General features: G+C 34.9%; 1 protein-coding gene across 10 annotated transcripts in view; it reads left to right on the top strand.

Annotated features, from left to right (window-relative positions):
- The window catches only part of SOX6 (SRY-box transcription factor 6), a 631,508-nt gene that overhangs the window by 164,073 nt on the left and 455,115 nt on the right, over window positions 1–12,320 (top strand). The window lies entirely within an intron of this gene.

Raw genomic sequence — 12,320 nt, forward strand, 5'->3', positions numbered from 1 at the left:
AATTGATAATGTTAAGTTATAACTCAAGTCAAGGATAAATTGTTCAGAACTGCAAAAATCTTTCCATTTCATTTTTTTCCATCAATGATACTGGAATATCAATATATAGTCATTGTGATTGTCTTAAATCTTTAGAGAGTTCAGATATGCTATCTTGATTAACAATGATGTGCTGATTTCCTGTAAGCATTTTATTTTGGTGTACTTGAAGCTGAATATGTACAATTGTCTTCATATTTGCTCAAGAATATAGATAATGTTCTTGTTAGACTTGAGGTTGAGTTTTGCAGAGCAAAAACGGAGGCATAGTTCATTGGGTTTATATCAATTTTGCCATTTTTTTCTCACATTGTCACTGAAATATTATTCTCTTTGTTATCTGAATAAGACATCTGCTGACTACCCTGGCCCTCTTCACCTGATTGTGTGAGAAGTCATGGTTAAATGTTAGGCCTCGGAGGCCCAGGAACCTGCTAAGTGCTACTGAGCTTGAAAGACATAGTGTCCTTGATCTGTTCTGTCTCTCCCACATATGGATACCTTTGATAAATAACCCTGATGTAGATATTGGATAAGCTAAATAATGCTATATTATAAGCAGTGATTGGCCCAAAGGATTAATGGCATCTAAGTAAGTAATCGACTTTTCTGTTACTCTAGAGCAGGCATCCTCAAACTACGCCCCACAGGCCACATGTGGGTGTTTTTGCTCGTTTGTTTTTTTACTTCAAAATAAGATATGTGCAGTGTGCATAGGAATTTGTTCACAGTTTTTTTTAAACTATAGTCTGGTCCTCCAACGGTCTGAGGGACAGTGAATTGGCCCCCTGTTGAAAAAGTTTGAGAACCCCTGCTCTAGAGAGATTAAAAAGTGCAATATTAAATTAATTTTCACCCAATTTGGTTATCTAAATATAGAAAGTTGTAACATTGAAAAGAAATCATTTTTTTAAAACTAGCCATGAAAAATCTTCTAGAATCAGAATCCTGCCTTTTATCTGCCTTCTCTTCCTAGTTGTTTTTCCCTACAGGAGGTTAACATTAGACCTGTGTTCTGCCCAGATGGACTTGAATGTTTCTGGGGAGCTGTATTGAACATACCCCTTTGCCACAGAAACTAGTCATCTTTAAATGTCAGCTTCAATGTTGAAATTTTATGAGGCTGGAAAGGAATACACATTTTCACTTATTTTAGACTTCCCTTTGGAAAATGTAGTCGGCTGCTGTTGTCTCAAGTTGGAAGGGTTTACAAAGTTTTGTTCAAATACTCATGGAAAGCAACTGCAATCCTGAATTAGACAAGAAGAAAAAATGTACCTTCCTTTAAAAAAACTTAATAATTGTAACACTTCAGTCTTAGTCATTTTTTTTGACCTTTCTCTCAATTTATATTCACCCTGGAGACTTTTTTTGCTTTTGTCTCGTCTTGTTTGTTTTATTTCAAGCATGGTTTAACTTTTCACTAGAGCAAGAGCTTAAAAAGGTCAGAGTAAGAAGAGAACAATTACCTTTGTGACAACTGTCAACTAGTTGTACATTATTCAAGATAGAATATATTTCCTAATTAATGTTTAAAATAGAATTGTATAATTACTTTTAAGTTTGATTTGCCTTGAGAAATCTCAGAAAATTTATAAGGATCCACTCTGTCACTTTCTTTTTCGCTTATGTAGGACTGTTTCTTAAACTCAAAGAGAAGAGCTCTTTGGAATATTCTCTGACTTCGAATTCTGTGGAAAACTGCTTCTAAGGTACAGGGAGCCTTATGTTGAGTAAAGCAGCAGGAGATCAACTATTGTCATGGTGTTGAAAATAAGTATGAGAGGGGTTCTGGAAATGAGGTTTAAAATACCAGGTTGCCCCAAATAGCAGTTTAAGGATAAGAAGAATCCAGCTATAGGTTTTTCATCATTATTGTCAAGATATTAGGTACTTGGGAGGTTTTTTTTTTTCCTTTTTCTTTTCTTTTACAAGAAATAATGCTCTTATTTTAGAGATATAACAAGATATTTAGGCTTTGGGTTTTTAAATTTTTACTTTTAAAAATTCTCACTGTGTTTTTCAGGTCTAATCCTTGAACTGTGTCTCTTTTGGTTTTGATTTTGTTTTCAGAGAAATAGCAGAGCTAAGCTTTTCATTTAATTGTAATAAAATACTGCCCTAAAGAAGAAAGAAATATGATTTTTTTTACTGGTTTATATGGAAAAGCATATAACTGTAATAATATTTTAACTATAGTTTGTATAGACCATACTCATTTAAACTCTATGCAAATCTTTGTTACTTTAGGGCAAACAAGCTACGAAACCATAATGTGTGGTGTAGTGAGCACACACCATAAATTTGATAATCATACTTGTGAATTCATCATATTTTATATAGGAGATCGCTGTTGCATTATGAATAGTAATGTGCAAATGACGTGAAAAAAATGTTGCTACACTCTTGAATGTTTAGTGATTTTAATGCTACTGTATTACTTCATTCGGTGCCAAGTTGCAATGATTGATAAGTGAAGATATTAAAATTGCAGAAATTTTACATTGGCTTTAATGCATGGAGTTTCTATAATTCCCAATGAATTTGGAATGTTAATATATATACTCTTTTTGTGTGGCGGCAGGAAATACACTGCTCAGACTACACATGTTACCCGGCTGGGCCTTCCTCTACTGTTTAGAGAAATAGGTGTGGGAGGCTGTCTTAAGTGAAAGTGAAAAAAGGCATTTGTTTAGCTGCATGGCAACACAAATATTTCACTTAGTGAGAACTGACAATGCATCTCATTATGTGAGTGGGTGCCAGCTTGTAAAAAATTTCTGTTTAACTTTCCATATTAGTTGAAGGTGCCTGTGCTTAACTGTTTGAAGCCTGGCATCGAGGTTTCCTCCCGCCCCTTGCTGCTGTCCCCTGCCCCACCTCCTGCTGTCCCTCACTTTTTGTCTATCACTATTTTTTTTCAATCCCACAGTAATGGATGGGAAAGCTAAGAATATCTGGTCCATTGAATGCTGTTAGAAATATGTGGGAAAGTCTGCCAGATTGAAATCTGCCTCAGGCTAGACAATTGTCACTTCTTCCCATTTCTCTTATTCTTTTTTTAAAATTTTAATAACATAATTTATTAAACCAAACTTGTCCATAATATTAACATTTCAATGTGTTATCAATATAGAAGACTTATTAGCTGTGCGCAGCTACTCAGGAGGCTGAGGTGGGAAGATTGCTTGTTCAGGAGTTCACGGCCAGCTTGGGCTACATAGAAACCCTGTCTTTTAAAAAAAAACTATTAAAAGGATATTTTACATTAGTTTTTCATGCCAAGTTTTAAAAATATAAATGTTTTTTACATTTATCTAAGTAAAGTCTAAGTGTTTTTTACATTTATAGCACATCTCACCTTTATTAGCCACTTTTCAGGTGCTGTGTAACCTCAGATGGCTAGTGCCCTGTGTATTGGCCAGATTATCTCTAGAATTAGATTCCTGGGCAGGAGTGTCTTTTATTTTGTTTTGTTTTGTTTTGTTTCAGAATATTACAGGGGTTGCAAACCTTTTGGTTACATGAATTACTTCTGTACAGTTTGAGTCAAAGTTGTGTGTTCATCACTCAGATTGTATGCATTGTACGCATTAGGTATAAATTTACCCACCCCTTCTTCCTCCTCCCACCTGCTTGATTTTCACTGAATTTTACTACCATATGTACACATGAGTATTGATCATTTAGTTCCAATGTAATAGTGAGTACATGTAGTGTTTGTTTTTCCATTCTTGTGATACTTCACTTGGGAGGATGGTCTCCAGTTCCATCCAGGTTGTTTTTTTTTTTTTTTTTTTTTTTTTTTTTTTTTTTTAGGAACCGTCATCTGGGCATATCCAGGTTGTTAACAAAAAGTATTACTTCACCATTTTTTTTATGACTGAGTAATACTCCATGGTATACATATACCACATTTTCTTAATTGACTTATATATTGATGGGCACTTGGGTTGTTTCCACATCATTGAGATTGTGAATTATGTTGCTATAGACATTTGAATACAGGTGTCCTTTTTATAAAATGTCTTTTTTTCCTTTGGGTAAACACCCAGTAGTGGATTTGCTGGATCAAATGGTAGGTCTACTTTTAGTTCTTTGTGGTATCTCCATACTATTTTCCATAGATGTTGAACTAGTTTGCAGTCCCATCAACAATGTGTGTTACTTTCTCTTCACTTCCACACCAACATCTGGTGTTTTGGGACTTTTTGAGAAAAGCCATTCTCACTGGAGTTAGATCATATCTCATTGTGGTTTTGATTTGCATTTTCCTGATGCTTACAGTGAGCATTTTTTCATATGTTTATTGGCCATTTGTCTATCTTGTTTTGAAAAGCCTCTGTTCATGTTTTTGACCACTTTTTAATGGTGTTGTTTGATGTTTTCTTGTTGATTTGTTTCAGTTCTTTATAGATTCTGGTTATTAGCTCTTTGTCAGGTGTGTAGCATGCAAAGATTTTCTTCCATTCTGTAGGTTGTCTGTTCACCCTATTTATTGTTTCCTTAGCTGTGCAGAGCTTTTTAATTTAATCAGGTTCCATTTATTTATTTTTGTTGTTGCTGTGATTGCCCTTGGGGTCTTCTCCATAAATTCTTTGCCTATGCTGATATCTATAAGAGTTTTTCCAACCTCTTCTTCTAGAATTCTTATAGTTTCATGCCTCAGGTTTAAGTCTGTTATCCATTGTGAATGAATTTTTGTGAGTGTTGAGAGGTGTGGATGCTACTGTTTCAATCTTCTACATGTGGGTATCCAATTTTCCCAGCACCATTTATTGAATAGGAATTTTTTTCCCATTGTATGTTTTTGGCTGCTTTGTCAAAGATCAGATGGCAATAAGAAGATGGTTTTATATCCGGGTTTTCTATTCTGATCTGTAGGTCTAGGTCTGTGTTCTTGTGCCAGTCCCATGACGTTTTGGTTACTATAGCCTTGTAGTATGTAACTTGAAGTCTGGTAAAGTGATGCCTCATGATTTGTTATTTTTGCTTAAGGTTGCTTTGGCTGTTTGGAGTCTTTTCTGGTTCCATACAAAGTCTAGAATTATTTTTTCTGTATCTGTAAAAAATGATGTTTGTTTTTTAATGAGGATTGTGTTGAATCTGTAAATCACTATACACCAACAACAGCCAAGCTGAGAATGAAATCATGGACTCAATACCTTTCACAATAGCAACAAAGAAAATAAAATACCTAGGAATATATTTAACCAAGGAGGGGAAAGACCTCTACAGGGAGAACTATGAAACAGTGAGGAAGGACATCTCAGAGGATGTAAACAAATGGAAAAACATATAATGCTCATGGATCAGCAGAATCAACATTGTTAAAATGTCAATTTCTCTTATTCTTAATGTACTTTTCTTAAAGCTAATTTTTATATTCTGCCTTGAGAGTAGAAACAGTCAGTGGTATTGTTTTAAGTTGGCAGCTACCCTGTGGTGCTACCATTGCTTGAGTAGCAGTCCCATGTTCTCAAGATAAAAAATTTTGACCTTAAATTCTCCAGTATCTTGCAGTGAATGTGAATCCTAGGATATTTTTGCTTCTTACAGTGTTAGAAAGCAGAAGAAAGTGAACTAATGATGACTACCATATCATTTGTTTAAAATGATTTATTTTGATATGAAGAAAATAGAGAAGTACTTTCTACTTCAGAAGTATTTGATATCAAGGTCTCTATGTTCTCATTGGTATGACTCCTGCCTTGTGTGCATCAATTTCAATAGTTTTACTAAGATATGGTAGTTCAATTGGAGGGCAAAATATATTTTTAAATGTCTGTGACTATAATATACAAATGAAAGATTCTTAGCATTCACAAACATAGAATGATGTACAAGGAGAACTTAGATGAATAGTCCAGGAAATGCAATCTTTTTTCCATAATTTCATCATAGTTTTTAAAGCTGTAGCATCGGGAATATTAGAGTTTGTGTAAAGAACATTTCAAAATGACTTACTTGCCCAATGAGAGAGTGCTGCTTACAGAACAAACTAAGAGAATTAATTTATAATAGACAAAGGACTTTAAAATTATATAAACCAAGAGAGTTAAAAGTAGGGATCACTTTGCATTAAGAAATTGAAAACATTCAAATTGTTAGCAATTTCTTTGTACTAGTATCTGTAAGGTTTAGGGGATTGTGTTCCATGGGTATATCTGCATTCTTTTATAAAAGTAGTTGGGGCATTTAACTTTTTTAAAAAAAGAGATGTATTTAGATGTGAGGATTAGAAGCGTATTCTAAAACCGTTTTTTTTTTTTTTTTTTTTTTTTTTTTCAAAATGAAGTTGCTGGAAGTTTCTAGTAAAATCTTTTCCTTCTCTTCCTTCTCTTTAGTGCATTCTTGTTCTTATCCTAGTCCATCTCTCTTTTTAGTGTAGATGTTGGTCCTCTTGGAAAAAAGGATCCCATCAAATCCAGAAGACTTTGGCATCATCTGTCAGGCAGAAGCCTGAACTGGCTAGGGGGTTATAAATGCCTGCCTTGCCAAAGGTCTTTCTGACCTCTTTACCTCTTATTACCCTAACAGAAGTTGTGATTTTTTTTTTTTTCTGAATTAGTCACATTCTAGCCTTGTTTCTAAGCCTTTCAAATAGAAATACAATATGCCATCCATTGATGAGATGGGCCTGGAGTATGGATGGTTAGGAGGCACTGCAGTTATAATCTGGATGGAAACCAAAGTAAATATTTACCATTAGCTTTCTTGTTAATTAGATAGTTATGGTTAGCCTCAAAGTGCCAGGGTACAGATTTTTTAAAAGCACATTTGAATTTCCCAGTTCTGTGTGTTATTGTTTAGTCCTTTCTTATCAAAAGCAACTCACTTCCTCTCTTCAAGCAGGAACCTACTTCAACTTTCCCAGTAGGTATGGCTTTAGGATAGGTAAATTGGTCTAGTATGAAGAGGAATCAAATTTACATGGGGTTTCTAACTCTTCATTCTATGGTTCAGCATGAAAGGTAGAAGGTATTGTTCTGATAGTATCTCTGTCTCCAAGTCTTTCACTCTGCCCATCAAATTACTAGCTCAGATTTCAAGTGCTGGCTGTGGCTTTGTGGGACACTATTGTGATGTTCTGTCACAGATTCCAAAGCCCCCAAAGTGGGAAAATACCTCTTGTTTCTTGTCACTTACAGTGTTTGGCAGATAGTAAGTACCCAATTGATATTCATTGAATGAATAATTGAGTGAATGAGTGAAAGTGCAGGAAATGTTAACAAGAGAAGAATATAAAGTTCTTGAAATATGAACTACTGCTGAGAATGATTTAGTGCTGTGGACACTTGAAGCCCAAATTTTGGGATTAACTGGTAACCTATTAAAGTGAGGAGTTCTTACTTTTAAAAAATTCAGATAGATTTTTAGGCTTTTTAAGCTGGTACAAATTAGCTGTAATTTGTTTCCAAGATTTGCCAGGCAGCATTCAGTTTTCCAAACCTGATATTTTGTAAGGCAGTGGAATCCTCTAAAATATCATACTTGCCTAGGATTCAGAATGAATGATTTTTAAAGTATCAGAGAGACTACAGACATCTTGAAAAATTCTGTACCTATCTGTGGTTTTATATTTCCTTTGCTAAAGAATAAAGCTAGAAGCATGATGCACACCAGTATTTTGGTCTATAGGAAGCTTGGCAAAAGTCTTTTTCTGAACATGCATTTTCTTTCTATTAAAGTTTGATTGTGAATTACTATTCTACATGTGAGTCTAAATGTGAAGGTGGAATTTTCAAGCTGACCACAGTACTTATGACAGTCAGATTGTCTACAGTCCTACATTAACCTATTGTGGTGGTAATATCTATTGTGTAAGCTCTGTACTCACAGTTGTTGTACTGGGAGTGGTAGGCTAGCAGTGTAAGTGCATGTCGTTTAAAGAGCTACATATTGGGACACATGTGCTAAACTTTAAAATGAAAGGACTAGCAGAATTCCAAATCCCACTAGTGTTCCTCATGCTTTTACTTTTTTAACCCAGGAATTGATATACTCAGGAGGCATTTTTTCCCCTTGATTCTCTTTATTCTTATTTTGCTCAGTGACATGCCATTTACCTAGCCAGGTAATCTTGAGTTTTGCTGATATCCTTCCTGATTGATCATTTGTTCTGCCTATGTAGTCCATGGTGTTCTTTGTGCATATTGTTTTTAATTGACACATAATTGTACATATTTATGGGGTACAGAGTGATATTTCAATACATGTATACAATGTGCCATGATCAAATCAGGGTAATTAGCATATCTATTACCTCAAACATTTATCATTTCTTTGTGCTGGAAACATTCAAAATCATCCCCTTTTCTAGGTATTTGAAAATGTACAGTAAATTATTAACTGTATTCACCCTATAGTGCTGTAGAAGACTGGTGGTACCTGTCAGTGGCCTGTTAGGAACTGGCTGCACAGCAGGAGGTGAGCAGCAGGCAAGCCAGGGAAGCTTCATCTGTATGTACAGCTGCTCCCCATTGTTCACATCACCACGTAAGCTCCACCTCCTGTCAGATCAGAGGCGGCATTAGATTCTCATAAGAGCACCAACCCTACAGTAAACTGCACGTGGAAGCGATCTAGGTTGCATGCTCCTTATGAGAATCTAATTCCTGATGATCTGAGGTGGAGCTGAGGCAGTGATGCTAGCACTGGGGAGTGGCTGCAAATACAGATTATCATTAGCAGAGAGGTTTTACTGCACAATAAACATAATGAGCTTGAATCATCCCAAAACCTTCCCCCCCAACCCTGGTCCATGGAAAAATTTGCTTCCATGAAACTGGCTCCTGGTGCCAAAAAGTTTAGGGACTGCTGTTGTAGAACACTAGAACTTATTCCTTCTATCTAGCTGCAATTTTGTGCTTTTTAACAAACCTACTCTTCCTTCCTTTTCCTCTTCCCAGCCTCTAGTAACTACTATTCTACTCTCTACTTCTATGAAATCAACTTTTTAAAGCTTCTACACTTGAGTGAGAACATGCAATATTTATCTTTCCATGCCTGATTTGTTTCACTTAACAAATGGTATATATTTTATTTGCTGGCCATGAGGTAAGAAAGGTCTTTGTGGGGGCCCAGTTACTTTTATTTTGAGGAGATATAGATTTTACCTGCCCAATTAAGCAGGTAATTTATACATTTAGCCTTTTAACGATTAAAACATACCTCCCATTATATGTGGGAAGCTTACTTCATATTTTATTAGTCATTTGCTAAAATGTAAATAATGGAAAAATAATGGAAAAAGAACATGTGTCTTGGATATCTTTGGCATATAAGGACCAATACAGAAAGTACAAGAAGAGTCCTGTTCTTTATACACTGTGGATATAATGACTATCAAAGTATTCTAGCATACATTATTTATAGCTCTCAGACTCTTCTTCTTCTTTTTTTTTTTGAGACACAGTTGCTCACTCTGTTGCTCAGGCTAGCATGCTGTGGCGTCAGACTAGCTCACAGCAACTTCAACTGAGCTCAAGCAATCCTACTGCCTCAGCCTCCCAAGTAGCTGGGACTACAGGCATGCGCTACTATGCCCGGTTAATTTTTTTGTTATATATTTTTAGTTGTCCAGCTAATTTCTTTCTATTTTTTTTTTTTTTTTTAGTAGAGATGGGGTCTTGCTCTTGCTCAGGCCGGTCTCAAACTCCTGAGCTCAAACGGTCCACCTGCCTGGGCCTCCCAGAGTGCTAGGATTCTCAAACTCTTCTAATTTTGAATAATACAATGCATGAAAAATGTAGGATATTAAAAAAATGGATTGTATGTATATGGTATCTTCATCCCAAATTCTCTAGATACTTTTGAACTGACTGATAGAGAAGCAGTTTGTGCTTTCCTGATATATTTTTATACCATTTCTTCTACCCAGAATACCTCTATCAAACATACTTACTTTTAACCATCTTTCAAGGCCTATCTCCTTGTAGTCTTCTATGATCTCCTGTCTATGATCTGAACTTTCACTGCATTTGTATCCCTCTTTTTGTGCTTGTCACAATTTGTATTTTAGTAGTTTTTGTGAATAGTCCCTTATATTAGTTTCTAATTAAAAGTTTTGTTTTCTTTTAATAGGCATAGATATTAAGTCTAATTCATCTTAAATAACTTACTCGACCATATATAATGCCTACTAGCCAATAAGCACTCAGTATATAATTATTGAGTGAATTAATTAAAAATATGAAAATCTTCATACTCCCAATTTTTTTTTTATAATTTACCAAATTGAATTGCCCTTCTTACATTTAGCTTTTTTTTATTTGTGCTTTTTACTTTTACTATTTCCATGTTATCCTGGGAGTTAGGAAATAAGTAGTTTCTTGCATTTGCAGTTGAGTTAAATGAAATATTTTTTAAAAATGTGTGTCATTTATTATGAGACCCTGAACAAAATCTGGAGCTTGTGATGGGGAGAAACAAAAAGAAGGAATTAGCATGTCACCCTATCACTTCTCATGTTCCTTCCCGCACGCTTACCAATTATGATTTGGAAGGAGTGGGGACTATGCCATGTTTCTTTGTATCCTTTCTAGCACAGTAGTTTGCTTATAGTCAGTGCTCTAAACATATGCAAAAAATGATGTATATAGTTAAATGTGATGTCACTGAATATTGTTTTTGTGCCTCACCCATTCCTTCATTAATGGTTTTCCATTCTCCCCAGGCTTTTTAAAAGTTTTATGTTGTTTTCCTAATTCCTCATATAAAACCCTCTTCCTTCTGGAAAGAATTGGATGACCACATTCAATCCAAGATGTTAATGGCCAATAATAGTTTAACATGTTGTCCTTTTGTGGCATATGCATTTTAAAATACAGAATTCTTTTCAAATAAAAATTAAGCTAAATGAATTAAGTCATATGGGATCCTCATTCAAATAAACGGTATTGGTTTTACTTGACCTCATAGAGAAACATGTTTGTAGTTGGCCTCTAAGTGGTTTTGTAGTATTTGAGGACTCATGAATAGAGGTTTCTATAGATGATAGCTGAAGAGAATCTTCTATAAATATTTGCAGGTGTTCTAAGAATTTAAATTTAACAATGGTGAAAGGAGAGAATAGAATATATGGAGTAGTTGTCTATGAAATGAGGGAATGGAACTAAAGTTATTGAAAGAAGAATCCTTTTGTCCTTACTTATCTTAAGAATTGCTAGATTCATAGTTTTTTTTTTTTTTTTTTTTTTTTTTTGAGACAGAGTCTCGCTTTCTTGCCTAGGCTAGAGTGAGTGCCGTGGCGTCAGCCTAGCTCACAGCAACCTCAAACTCCTGGGCTCAAGCGATCCTCCTGCCTCAGCCTCCCGAGTAGCTGGGACTACAGAGATTCATAGTTTTTGTCTTTCTTTTGGGAGTGCTTAGAAACAATGCAAAGAAATCTTTGCTGTGCAATTGGGATTACAATGAAGACTTTGCCATTGTTTTTATTTTTTCTCTTGAAGTTACCTCACTGTAATAATTATTGGAAAAATAATTTATTATGAATTATGCTGTTTACTATTTTCCTTGTTCAACATTTGTTCTGGTTTTCTCTGGGAGAACAACCCTTCTTTCACTTTTGGTACATGTAATTGATTTGGAACTGCCCTTACCCTCCAAAGTCATAAGGCATTTCATATACCTGGCAATAGTGATTGGTTCAGAAATAAACTTACTATCCAAACCAGACCAATGAGACCCAATCTTGGGATTTTTGCTGGAATTATTGGGAAGGAAGCACTGCCTTTCTACTGAGGTTGTTAACCTGGAGCTTTTGATAGTCAGTTCTCCTCCTGAAATGGGGGAGAGCCTGCCTGAGAGAAAAGGAGAAAGAACAATTCCTAATTATAATAATTTAGTACTGAGTCCAGCTGAGTCAGAAGGCAGGACTTTTCAGTTACCATGAACCAATAAATTATTTTTTGATAGAGCTACTTTCAGTTGTTTATTTTATCACTTACAACTAACAGGATTGTAATGCATATAGCCAGAATTGCATAACTGACTGCATAGCTGATAAATGTATATATGTGATGTGGAAAAATATTTTGATGTCCATTGACTCATCTAATATTATCAATTTATTTATTCTACTTTACTTTTCAAGAGTGTAAAAGGAATATGGGTGATATAATGAAAATCATTACTGTTTAAACAAGTATAGTTTCTATTGAAATAATTTTATTAGCATTGTCAAAGAACAAAATTTAAATGAGATGATATAGCTAGATAATTTCTAGATTTTTACTTTGTTATATTCAAAATAGAACAAATTTATGGATCTCTCACAT

This window comes from Microcebus murinus, chromosome 4 (assembly GCF_040939455.1).
Source record: "Microcebus murinus isolate Inina chromosome 4, M.murinus_Inina_mat1.0, whole genome shotgun sequence".
Lineage (NCBI taxonomy): Eukaryota > Metazoa > Chordata > Mammalia > Primates > Cheirogaleidae > Microcebus > Microcebus murinus.